This window comes from Choloepus didactylus, chromosome 4, assembly GCF_015220235.1.
Source record: "Choloepus didactylus isolate mChoDid1 chromosome 4, mChoDid1.pri, whole genome shotgun sequence".
NCBI lineage: Eukaryota > Metazoa > Chordata > Mammalia > Pilosa > Megalonychidae > Choloepus > Choloepus didactylus.
Window position 1 is genome coordinate 111193579 of NC_051310.1, and position 13093 is coordinate 111206671.

The 13093-nt window shown below is 38.0% G+C and overlaps 1 protein-coding gene and 1 long non-coding RNA gene across 17 annotated transcripts in view; one reads left to right on the forward strand and one right to left on the reverse strand.

Moving 5' to 3' along the window:
- Positions 1-13093, forward strand: part of LOC119531855 — a 132209-nt gene that overhangs the window by 34799 nt on the left and 84317 nt on the right. The window lies entirely within an intron of this gene.
- The window catches only part of IQCH (IQ motif containing H), a 301965-nt gene that overhangs the window by 15012 nt on the left and 273860 nt on the right, over positions 1-13093 (reverse strand). The window lies entirely within an intron of this gene.

The following is a 13093-nucleotide window of genomic DNA, read 5'->3' on the forward strand; positions in this document are numbered from 1 at the left end:
AACTCATTTTATGAAGCTAACATCAATCTAATACCAAAACCAGGCAAAGATGCTACAAAAAAGGAAAACTACCAGCCAATCTCCCTAATGAATATAGATGCAAAAATCCTCAACAAAATACTTGCAAATCGAATCCAAAGACACATTAAAAAAATCATACACCATGACCAAGTGGGGTTCATTCCAGGCATGCAAGGATGGTTCAACATAAGAAAAACAATCAATGTATTACAACACATTAACAACTCAAAAGGGAAAAATCAATTGATCATCTCAATAGATGCTGAAAAAGCATTTGACAAAATCCAGCATCCCTTTTTGATAAAAACACTTCAAAAGGTAGGAATTGAAGGAAACTTCCTCAACATGATAAAGAGCATATATGAAAAACCCACAGCCAGCATAGTACTCAATGGTGAGAGACTGAATGCCTTCCCTCTAAGATCAGGGACAAGACAAGGATGCCCGCTGTCACCACTGTTATTCAACATTGTGCTGGAAGTGCTAGCCAGGGCAATCCGGCAAGACAAAGAAATAAAAGGCATCCAAATTGGAAAAGAAGAAGTAAAACTGTCATTGTTTGCAGATGATATGATCTTATATCTAGAAAACCCTGAGAAATCGACGATACAGCTACTAGAGCTAATAAACAAATTTAGCAAAGTAGCGGGATACAAGGTTAATGCACATAAGTCAGTAATGTTTCTATATGCTAGAAATGAACAAACTGAAGAGACACTCAAGAAAAAGATACCATTTTCAATAGCAACTAAAAAAATCAAGTACCTAGGAATAAACTTAACCAAAGATGTAAAAGACCTATACAAAGAAAACTACATAACTCTACTAAAAGAAATAGAAGGGGACCTTAAAAGATGGAAAAATATTCCATGTTCATGGATAGGAAGGCTAAATGTCATTAAGATGTCAATTCTACCCAAACTCATCTACAGATTCAATGCAATCCCAATCAAAATTCCAACAACCTACTTTGCAGACTTGGAAAAGCTAGTTATCAAATTTATTTGGAAAGGGAAGATGCCTCGAATTGCTAAAGACACTTTAAAAAAGAAAAACGAAGTGGGAGGACTTACACTCCCTGACTTTGAAGCTTATTATAAAGCCACAGTTGCCAAAACAGCATGGTACTGGCACAAAGATAGACATATAGATCAATGGAATCGAATTGAGAATTCAGAGAGGGACCCTCAGATCTATGGCCGACTGATCTTTGATAAGGCCCCCAAAGTCACTGAACTGAGTCATAATGGTCTTTTCAACAAATGGGGCTGGGAGAGTTGGATATCCATATCCAAAAGAATGAAAGAGGACCCCTACCTCACCCCCTACACAAAAATTAACTCAAAATGGACCAAAGATCTCAATATAAAAGAAAGTACCATAAAACTCCTAGAAGATAATGTAGGAAAACATCTTCAAGACCTTGTATTAGGCGGCCACTTCCTAGACTTTACACCCAAAGCACAAGCAACAAAAGAGAAAATAAATGGGAACTCCTCAAGCTTAGAAGTTTCTGCACCTCAAAGGAATTTCTCAAAAAGGTAAAGAGGCAGCCAACTCAATGGGAAAAAATTTTTGGAAACCATGTATCTGACAAAAGACTGATATCTTGCATATACAAAGAAATCCTACAACTCAATGACAATAGTACAGACAGCCCAATTATAAAATGGGCAAAAGATATGAAAAGACAGTTCTCTGAAGAGGAAATACAAATGGCCAAGACACACATGAAAAAATGTTCAGCTTCACTAGCTATTAGAGAGATGCAAATGAAGACCACAATGAGATACCATCTAACACCGGTTAGAATGGCTGCCATTAAACAAACAGGAAACTACAAATGCTGGAGGGGATGTGGAGAAATTGGAACTCTTATTCATTGTTGGTGGGACTGTATAATGGTTCAGCCAGTCTGGAAGTCAGTCTGGCAGTTCCTTAGAAAACTAGATATAGAGCTACCATTCGATCCAGCGATTGCACTTCTCGGTATATACCCGAAGATCGGAAAGCAGTGACACGAACAGATATCTGCACGCCAATGTTCATAGCAGCATTATTCACAATTGCCAAGAGATGGAAACAACCCAAATGTCCTTCAACAGATGAGTGGATAAATAAAATGTGGTATATACACACGATGGAATACTACGCGGCAGTAAAAAGGAACGATCTAGTGAAACATATGACAACATGGATGAACCTTGAAGACATAATGCTGAGCGAAATAAGCCAGGCACAAAAAGAGAAATATTATATGCTACCACTAATGTGAACTTTGAAAAATGTAAAACAAATGGTTTATAATGTAGAATGTAGGGGAACTAGCAGTAGAGAGCAATTAAGGAAGGAGGAACAATAATCCAAGAAGAACAGATAACCTAATGTTCTGGGGATGCCCAGAAATGACTATGGTCTGTTAATTTCTGATGGATATAGTAGGAACAAGTTCACAGAAATGTTGCTATATTATGTAACTTTCTTGGGGTAAAGTAGGAACATGTTGGAAGTTAAGCAGTTATCTTAGGTTAGTTGTCTTTTTCTTACCCCCTTGTTATGGTCTCTTTGAAATGTTCTTTTATTGTATGTTTGTTTTCTTTTTAACTTTTTTTTTCATACAGTTGATTTAAAAAAGAAGGGAAAGTTAAAAAAAAAAAAAAAAAAAGAAAAACAAGGAAAAAAAAAAAGATGTAGTGCCCCCTTGAGGAGCCTGTGGAGAATGCAGGGGTATTCGCCTACCCCACCTCCATGGTTGCTAACATGACCACAGACATAGGGGACTGGTGGTTTGATGGGTTGAGCCCTCTACCATAAGTTTTACCCTTGGGAAGACGGTTGCTGCAAAGGAGAGGCTAGGCCTCCCTGTATTTGTGCCTAAGAGTCTCCTCCTGAATGCCTCTTTGTTGCTCAGATGTGGCCCTCTCTCTCTGGCTAAGCCAACTTGAAAGGTGAAATCACTGCCCTCCCCCCTACGTGGGATCAGACACCCAGGGGAGTGAATCTCCCTGGCAACGTGGAATATGACTCCCGGGGAGGAATGTAGACCCAGCATCGTGGGACGGAGAACATCTTCTTGACCAAAAGGGGGATGTGAAGGGAAATGAAATAAGCTTCAGTGGCAGAGAGATTCCTAAACGAGCCGAGAGATCACTCTGGTGGGCACTCTTACGCACACTTTAGACAACCCTTTTTAGGTTCTAAGGAATTGGGGTAGCTGGTGGTGGATACCTGAAACTATCAAACTACAACCCAGAACCCATGAATCTCGAAGACAGTTGTATAAAAATGTAGCTTATGAGGGGTGACAAGGGGATTGGGAAAGCCATAAGGACCACACTCCACTTTGTCTAGTTTATGGATGGATGTGTAGAAAAGTAGGGGAAGGAAACAAACAGACAAAGGTACCCAGTGTTCTTTTTTACTTCAATTGCTCTTTTTCACTCTAATTATTATTCTTGTTATTTTTGTGTGTGTGCTAATGAAGGTGTCAGGGATTGATTTAGGTGATGAATGTACAACTATGTAATGGTACTGTAAACAATCGAAAGTACAATTTGTTTTGTATGACTGCGTGGTATGTGAATATATCTCAATAAAATGATGATTAAAAAAAAAAAACATAGGGAAGCAACTTGTGGAAAATGATGTATACTTCAATGGTAAATTATGTGTTGCCTAGAGCATACCCTACTGCCTTATCATATTGATTCTATGGAAGTTATTTTACAACTCTGTAAGCTATAGGTGATTGAGAGACATGCAAATTCTGTCCTGGCTGGTACAGGTTCAATTGATTTCCTTCCCTCACTCCCCTTGTGGAAAAACCCATTTTGCCTCCTCCACATACTTAATGTTCAACATTCCTGATCTACAAAGATGTCTACTTTCTGGATTCTCTTTTGAATTGTTATAACATCTGCTGATTCTCTATGTTATATAAAGATCTTTATTTTGTGTTTAGTTTTATATCTGCATGAAAGGAATGATTTCCCCCTTTTTTGAAAATTATCTTACCAGACTGGTTGAACTAGTAGTGTGTGCTAATGGATTACAGGCACTTGATGAAGAGTTAATTTGCATTGCAGAATGTTGCAAAAATGTGTCAGCTATTGGACTAGGGGAATGTGAAGTCTCATGTAGTGCCTGTGTTAAGTTTGTGAAGATGTGTGGTGGCCACCTGTCTCAATTATCAATTATGGAAGAAGTATTAATTCCTGACCAAAAGTACAGTTTGGGGCAGATTCATTGAGAAGTGTCCAAGCTTCTTGGTAGGGTGTGGTTCCCAGACATGATGCCCACTTGGTAAAGACCGCATGATGTAGGACATGATGAATAGCACCTTAACTTTAAGCATGTTGTAGTATAATAGTTTATTTCCTGTTAAAAAAAATAAAAAGTAAAGAAAATTATCTTTTAACAGTTTTTTCCCAAATAAATAAGAGGGAACACTGGAGTTTCCAAGAGTGGTATTGGCTGCCCAGCGAAGTTGTGAGCTCTCCATCACTGGTAGTTCAAAAAGACTATTACATTTGGGGATTTGGTAGAAGAAATTACATGCCAGAATGATGACTGCCCATCAACTGCCAACTTTATCAGTAAATCTGAGCATTAGGAGAGACATTGGACAGGAACACTGGTTCTCAATACTGCCTGAACATTAGAATTATCTGGGAACTTAAAAAAAATAATGCCTGGGACCTTCCTCCAGAAATACTGATTTAATTGGTCTGGAATGGTCCCTGGGCACAGTGCCATGTTGAGTCATATTGGAGCCTGAGACAAAGGAAAAAATCGGTACTACTGACCCCGTTTTTACTTAAAACTTTGATATTTTGTCCATTATGTTTTTTTGCATTAATTTTGATTTTAAAAAATACTACATTAAAATATTATATCTCTTTATTACTGAGGTTTTTTAAAAATATTCCCTTTATTGAGGTTTGTGCTTTACTTGCCTCATCTTAATCCCAGCCCTACTGGGCATCTGTGCTTTTTTAAACTCATTATCCTGGTCATTCTACTGGGCAACCAGGGCTGAGAATCACTGACTAGTTGATCTGTAAGGTCTCTTGCATCCTTGCTGTGCTGTCCAGTATGGTAATCACTAGTCACATTGGGCTATTGAGCAATTGAAATATGGATAGTCCAGATTGAGATGTGCTGCAGATTTCAAAGATGTAGTACAAAAAAAAGTAAAATATCTCATTAATAATTTTATATAGATTACATGCTGAAGTGATAATATCTTGGATATACTGAGCTAAATAAAATATATCTTTAAATTAATTTCACCTGTTTCTTTTACTTTTAAAAAATATGACTCCCAGAAAAATTGAAATGATATATGTGGCTCACATTTGTGGCTTGCTTTATATTTCTATTGCTCAGTGTTATTCCAGGGCTCTGAATATCAACACAACTGTAACAATCACTTAGAGTAAGTGGTTCCTGTTTCAGAATTTTACATCTATCTTTGGTTTAAATAGCTCTGTGTTGAGTGGTAGCATTAGAAATAATCTGGCATCTAATCCCCATATTTTCAAAGCTATTTCATTCCCAGGGATCGGTGGGACATTTATTGGATTTTTCCCCTCTGGGAACAGAATTCTTGGTTGCCAGGATTTTTAATTTCAGTACTTTTAAAGTTATGATCCCATGTTCTTCTAGCTTTTGTAGATTCTGTTGAAAAGTCAGTTGTCTATCTTATTGTTGCCCCTTTGAAGGTACTGTAATATGCCTTTTTCTTCTAACTACTTTAAAGAATTTTCTCTTTCTTTTTAATTTCAGTAGTTTAACTCTTATATGCCCAGGTGGGTTTTCTTTGTAGTTATCCTGCCTTGTACTGCTTCTTGAATATGTGGTTTGATGTCTTTCTTGAGTTTTGCAAAATTCTGAGTCAATACTTACTTAAAACTGCTCTCCTCTCTGATACACTCATCATAAGAATTTAGACTTTCCCCCCCATGTCCCACATAGCTCTTAAGCCCCTTTCTATATTCCCAACATTTCCTCCCTCTTTGTGTAAGTCTGAACTTTCCTCCAGTTTATTAAACTGTTTGTTCTGCTAATCTCCCATTAAATTCATATATGGAGCTCTTACTTCTGGTTATAATTGTTTTCACTTCTAGAATTTCCACCTGACTCTTTAAAGAAACCACATTTTCTAGGTCTTGGTGAAATTACTCATCTTTTCCTCTGTTTTCTTGAGCATATTAATCATAGTTATTTTAAAGTCCCTGTCTTTTATCATGCCTTGCAATTTTTTTACTGGATGCTGGTCACCAAAGAGAAAAGTTATAGAGGTTCTGGATGATGTTATCGTCCTTCAAAGAGGGTTAAGATTTCTTTTGGCAGGCAGTAGAGTATTGGGACCACATCTTGATCTTTCAAGGATTCATTTTAGACATTGTTGGCAGTGGTCTATTTAAGTTTCCCCCTTACTCCTTCAGTTTGGTCTCTTTTTCTAGGGAAGGGTTCCACTTTTGAATTTTCCACTGAAAGCCTGAGATATTTATTAAAACTCTTCCAACTTAGTAGGACGTGGACTCCAATCTCTTTCTTCCCGGCATCATGTTATTTTGGAAATGGCTTTCCAGATCTTTAGCCTCCTAGCCCCTCTTTTCTATTGGATTTCTTGAAGTCTTAACCTTAGACTTAACCTTTCTATGCCTCAGCTTCCTCATCTTCAAAATCAGAATAATAATGTCTACCTTTCAAAGTTGTTATAAGAATGAAATAAAATATGCAAAAATATTTTGTAAGATATAAAATGTTATCATATTTATTATTAATAATTGGATGATCCATGGTATCTCTGGATCATGTCTGGCTGTCTTGATCTGGAAATCCATGAACTAAAATGGAAAAAAAAATTATCTGTTCTGCCTCCCATCGCCCAAACACTGGTGCAACAGGGATAGGATAACTGCAATAAATACTCCCATTTGGAAAGGGAACGAATGAGAGATAAACAGAAGACAGTGGTCTGTAGCAATTCTGAAATACCATAGGGAAGACATTTCGAGAGCCCTTATCCTTCGGGTGAGAAATATTCTTTGATTAGGCTTGATTCCACTCCCTTGATAGGACCCCCTTGGCCACTGTTCTTTGTAGCCCTTGGCTCTGCCTCTGAGAATTTCTCTTTCCCATAATTCTCCTTGGCTACATCTGAAGTGGAAATTGGAGATTATACCATCCTTAGGAACTTCAAAAGTTTCTCAGCCCACTTCCTTACTGTAGATGGTTGAGGGCCCAAGGGTTGTGTTAAATCTTGAACAGTGACCAGTCTCTTTTAATCCAGACTGATATTTCTCTTGCCATTTCAACTCTCACAAAAACTTAATTGGCATCTATTCTACTTGATCTGAGTCAGTAGCTACACTCAAAGTTCTTTTCTAGATATGCTTCTTAGAATTTCTGTATTTCTTTGCTTTTGTGTTTCTATGCCTCTCTCTTTCTCTTGACTTAATTTCAGGGATCTTGCGCCTATCAGGCTTCAGTGGGAAAGCTGTACTTTTTGTCTCTTTTCCCTGAGATATTCTGCCCAAAAGAAAAGATTTACTGGATGCCACAATCTTTGTTGGATCTTTACTCTGATATATCTTAATCTAGTCAGGGGTTTTAATATTAGGTTATAGCCATATCTTTAATTTGACCCTTAATATAAGTCTGAATTTTAATTGACCTTTCTTGTGTAAAAGTTTTTAAAATTTTTTAATCCTTCCTTTTGAGGTTTAAAATCAGTTTGGTTTTTCTAACTCTGCAAAGTCCAAAATTTCTGGAATTTCTCTATGCCCTTTCATTTCTGCTTGCACATTAGCAAATTCATTCAGAAGTTTCTGGTTTTATTGTCAAATGTAGCCAATAATGACCAGCATAAACTATTAACATTGTATTTTTCACCTGCTTCTCCTGGAGCTATAGATATATGAGGTACATTGTTTGCCTTCCAAGTTATCAAGATGACAGTTTTAACAAATATTTCACCACTATGAAATTGCTGCCCTTCTAGTCCCCATTAAATTTCCTTGCCACTAACTGCCTGAATAGTAAACCAATACCAAAATTTTAGATTTCTGTTTTGGAAGCACCTTTCTCCTGTTACTAATTTCTGAATCAATCATGTAGACTAAATCATGCTGCAGTAATTAAACAACAACAACAAAAATTTCTAATTACTGTTCTGGTTTGCTAAGGCTGCCATTATGCAAAATACCAGAAATGGATTGGCTTTTATAAAGGGGGGTTATTTGGTTACAAAGTTACAGTTCTATGGCCATAAAAGTGTCCAAAGGCATCAACAATAGGGTATCTTCTCTGAAGAACACCAATAGCATCTGGAAAACCTCTGTCAGCTGGGAAGGCACATGGCTGGCATCTGCTCCGGGGTTCTGGTTTCAAAATGGCTTTCTCCCAGGACATTTGCTCTAAGTATCTGGGGGTGTTCTCTCAGTTTCTCCCGGGCCAACTCTGGGCTAGCAAAAGTCCCCTTTCAACTGCCATCTCCAAAATATCTTGTTCAGCTGCTCTGAGCGCCTTCTGTTTGTGAGCTCTTTTATAGGACTCCAGTGATTAAATCAAGAATGGGTGGGAGAATTAAATTATCTCCATGGAAATAATTTAATCAAATGTTTTGCTCCCCCCCCAGTTGATTGAGTCACATCTCCATGGAGACACTCAATCAAAAGATCCAACCTAATCAACACTAATATGTCTGCCCCCACAAGATTGCATTGAAGAATATGGCTTTTTCAGGGGGACATAATATATCCAAACCAGCACAGTTGCTTATAACAACAAAAGTGTAGATCCTGTTTATGCTCAATTTCCAATATGGTTGGTCCCACTCAGGGACCCAGACTGAAGCAGGCTCTGTCTCAATGTGCTTCCATGATTGCCAAGGCAGAAAAAGGGACATGTTGACTAATGCAGTGACTCTTAAAGGTTTCTGCATAAAATGGACATACATCATTTCTGTTCATATTTCACTAGTCAAAACAAGTTAGATGGCCCATGCCTAATTTCAGGGCAGAGTTGAGGAAGTTTATGTGCATGGTAGGAGGAAAATCAGCATATTGTAAACAGTCCTAATGACTGCCACCCTGGCAATACCCTGGTCTGAGGACTCTTGGCAGTTGTGGAGATATTTGGGACCATGGCACACTGCCTATGTATGTGTGAGACCAGGCTTGCTCCACACGGTCACAGGCAGTAAACATGACACTTTTCTCCATATGGCTTTCATTCCAACTTCATTTCATTAGGAAATCAGTAGGGGTATTCTGTTGCATTACAGAAATACTGGAAATGAGACCCACCAAGTTGCTTCCTAACTCAGTAATGCTTCCTTCAAATATTCAGCAAGGATAAATAAACTCATAGGGTGATCTCATTTCCCTTTTTCCTGAGTCTCTGAACAGAAACATAATTTGAAATTCTGTGATAATAATAGGAAGAGAAACCATAATGCCAAGATTAAGGACTTTTGAACATTCTTTTGGTAGCACTGACACTGATAGATTTTTTTTTTTTCCTTTTGTTCTTGGTTATTTTTTAATGCAATTTTGAGATATATTCACATAACCTACAATCATCCAAAGTGTACAATCAGTTGTTCACAGTATCATTATACAGTTGTGCATTTATCACCACAATTTTTGAACATTTCATTACTCCAAGAAATCCCCTGCTCCCCATTCTCCCCTATTATTCATTTACTTTTTGTCCCCATTTTTCTACTCCTCTGTGCTTACAAAGGGAGTGTGAGCCACAAGGTTTTCACAATCACTCGTTCACACTATATAAACTATTTAGTTATACGATCATCTTCAAGAATCCAGGCTACTGGATTGCAGTTTGGCAGTTTCAGTTATTTCCTTCTAGCTATTCTAATACACTAAAACCTAAAACGGGATATCTATATAATACAGAAGAATGCCCTCCAGAATGACCTCTCGACTCCATTTGAAATCTCTCAGCCACTGAAACTTTATTTTGTTTCATTTCTCTTCCCCCTTTTGGTCAAGAAGGCTTTCTCAATCCCACGATGTTGGATTCAGGCTCATCCCTGGGAGTCATATCCCATGTTGCCAGGGAGATTTACACCCCTGGGAGTCATGTCCCGTGTAGGGGGGAGGGCAGCGAGTCCATCTGCCCAGTTGGCTTAGACAGAGAGGCCACAACTGATAGATTGTTAATGTTATTCTTTTTCTCATAAGAGAGGCAACATTAAATTTGACCAAGACTGGGAGAAGGTAGCAAAGGATACATTAGAATTAGGATAAGTGATGTCAGTTTTAGACTCAGCATGACACAAAGGGGCAATACAATTTTAGGGAAGTTAATTGTTTAACATGTCATTTTTTTTCTTTTGTAAGGTAGAGATAATCACAGGGGCTATGATGAGAAGTTTGTGCTAGGTACATGTATGTAAGAGGTACCTAGAAGGAATATTTCATATGAAATGGATCCTAAAATTCTTCAATTCAGTTGGTAATAATATTTTAGAAATATATACAGTTAGTGAGAAACAGCCGTTAGGGGCAAGAAAGGGATATAGGGGACACCTTGTATGAGAGAAAGAATCTTGTTTGATGTTTTAATTTCTTAGGCTGCAAATACCATGCAATGTGTTGGCTTAAATAATGGGAATTTATTAGCTCACAATCTTGAGGCTGGGAAAAAGTCCAAATCAAGGAGTCATCAAAGCAATGCTTTCTTCCCAAAGACTGGCGTTCTGGGGCTGGCTGCTGGCGATCCCTGGTCCTGGGCTCCTCTGTACATGGCAGTGCACACGGCAGCCTCTCCTGACCTCTCCCTTCTCTTCCAGGTTCCAGTGATTTCAGCTTCTGGCTGCTCCCCCTGTGGCTTTCTCTCTCTCTCTGCGAATTTTATTCCACTTAAAAAAGACTCCAGTAATAGGATTACTAGGATCATCTTCATCGAGGTGGGCCATACCTTAACTTAAGTAACTTCATCAAAAATTCCTACTTACAAAGAGTTCACACCCACAGGAATACATTGAGTTTAAGAACATGTTTTTCTGGGAATACATAACAGCTCCAAACCACCACACTTGACTTTGTGGACAATTATGGATTCAAATCTCAATTCCACAAAATGCCTGGCTGTGTGACTTACATAAAGTGCTTAAATTTGTTAAGCTTAAGTTCCTCACCTGTAAAATAGGAGAAATAATACCTTCTTACAAGACAGGTATGAAGATTAAATGAGTTAGTGAAGTAAATGTGCTTAATTCAAAGGCTGGCAAGAGATAAGTATTCTTTAAATATTGGTTCATCACCTGCCTTCCTCCCAAAAAAGTCAAGTAAGAAAACAGGTAGAGAGTCCTGTCCAGGGGTAGGGATGGACCCCAGGCTTTGGAATGATGAGAACCCACCTCAGGGAAAATAGAGCAAGGATATTGCTGGAGAATTTCCAAGTTTTCTGAGTAGTCACACCATCACTTCTTACCACCCCAGATTTTTTCTTCTCTTTTTTCTTCTCTTTCTCCATTCTTAATTTTCCTTTGTTTTCTTCTTTGTCTCTTCCTAAACTTCTGTTTATTATTTGCTGTTTTTCTTTCTGTTTATCCTTCCTCCTTTTCTAATGGATTCTTTCAGTCTCTATAGATTTTATCCTCTCCTCCTCTGTAATCTTTTTCTTTTTCATATCTTTGCATCACTTCATTAACCTCATTCTATATTTCTCTTTGTCTCTCATTTTGTCTTTCATCATTTACAAGCTGTTTGGGACAGGTAAACTAGAGGCGGAGTCTGTGAAACAATGCTGGTTATGTCTTTGGTGCCCCTCTACCCTCCCTTTCCAGTAGCCCTCCTCAGTGAGCTCCCTGATCTTTAATGGAACCCCTTCCTCTGAGAAGTACCATCCAAGTGTTTCAGATTCCTGGGCCTTAGCCGGATGTTTCCCCCATGAACATCTGTTCTTAGAAATGGATCTGATCAACTAAAACCAACAAAGTTGTAAATAACTTATAAAGTTCACTGCTTTGCTTTTCCCAAGTGTTCTAGAACTTCAATCAAGTACAGAGCTTTTACCCAAAGAAATAAATCTCTAATCATTATGTCAGGCAATAGTAAGTGAAGGAGCACATTTTTTGGGGGTAGGAGACCTTTCCTGCCAAATACGCCTACTCATGGGGCTTGTTCTGCTTTGATATTTTAGAATAAAATAAAAATAGATATTTGGATAAAGCTAGAGTTAGATTTAGTCACCTTCTGGTACATAGGAGAGATCAGTCTAATCAGTTTGGGGCTAAAAACTATTTAATTCCAGAGGGATTGTGTGCAGTAGATGCAACAATTAATTTAAGGTAAATCAGTTAAACCTGGCCTTTTTATTCTTTCTGTATTTTATCAATTTTAATGTAATTTTCAAGGTAATATGGGCCCCATTATGTGTATTTGCAAACAGCACAAATCAGTCTAACCAAGTGCTTCATCCACCCTCTGACAGTGCAGAGATCAGAAGCTACTGAACATGTCATCCAGGCCATTCTATTCACTAGCGGTCCCTGTATGTTTTAAGGACTTATAAAAATATTTGACCCCTGAAAAATTTTTATTGGTTCTCAAGTATGAAAAAAAATTAATACTGTAGATTTGAATATCTACAAATCTAAACATTCGATCAACTAGTTATTGCTCAATACTTATGTCATTATACATAAATTACATTTCATGTGGGAGGTGAATATACTTTAATATATCTGATATGATGTGGGATGGCTCTTCCACATGTAAGAGTGCTCAAGGTCAGGGTCTCTCGGGGTCTTGGAAGAGCCCTGAGTTTCAGAGATATGAAAATCTGTATCAATGTGGAAAAACATGTAACTATTGCTCCAGAGTAACATGAGTCTCTAGGCACAAAATGGAATTCTGGTTTGGATGGGAGACATTCCCTCCATCTGCCCCTATCCAGTCACAAAGCTGGAATAAGGGATGAAACAGCAGTGCAGGGGCCACCAAAATCACTGGAAATGGACCAAAAATGGAGAAAACCATTTTTACCAGAGCTCCTTCCAGAAAGAAACTGCTGTATGAACTTAGGAGGA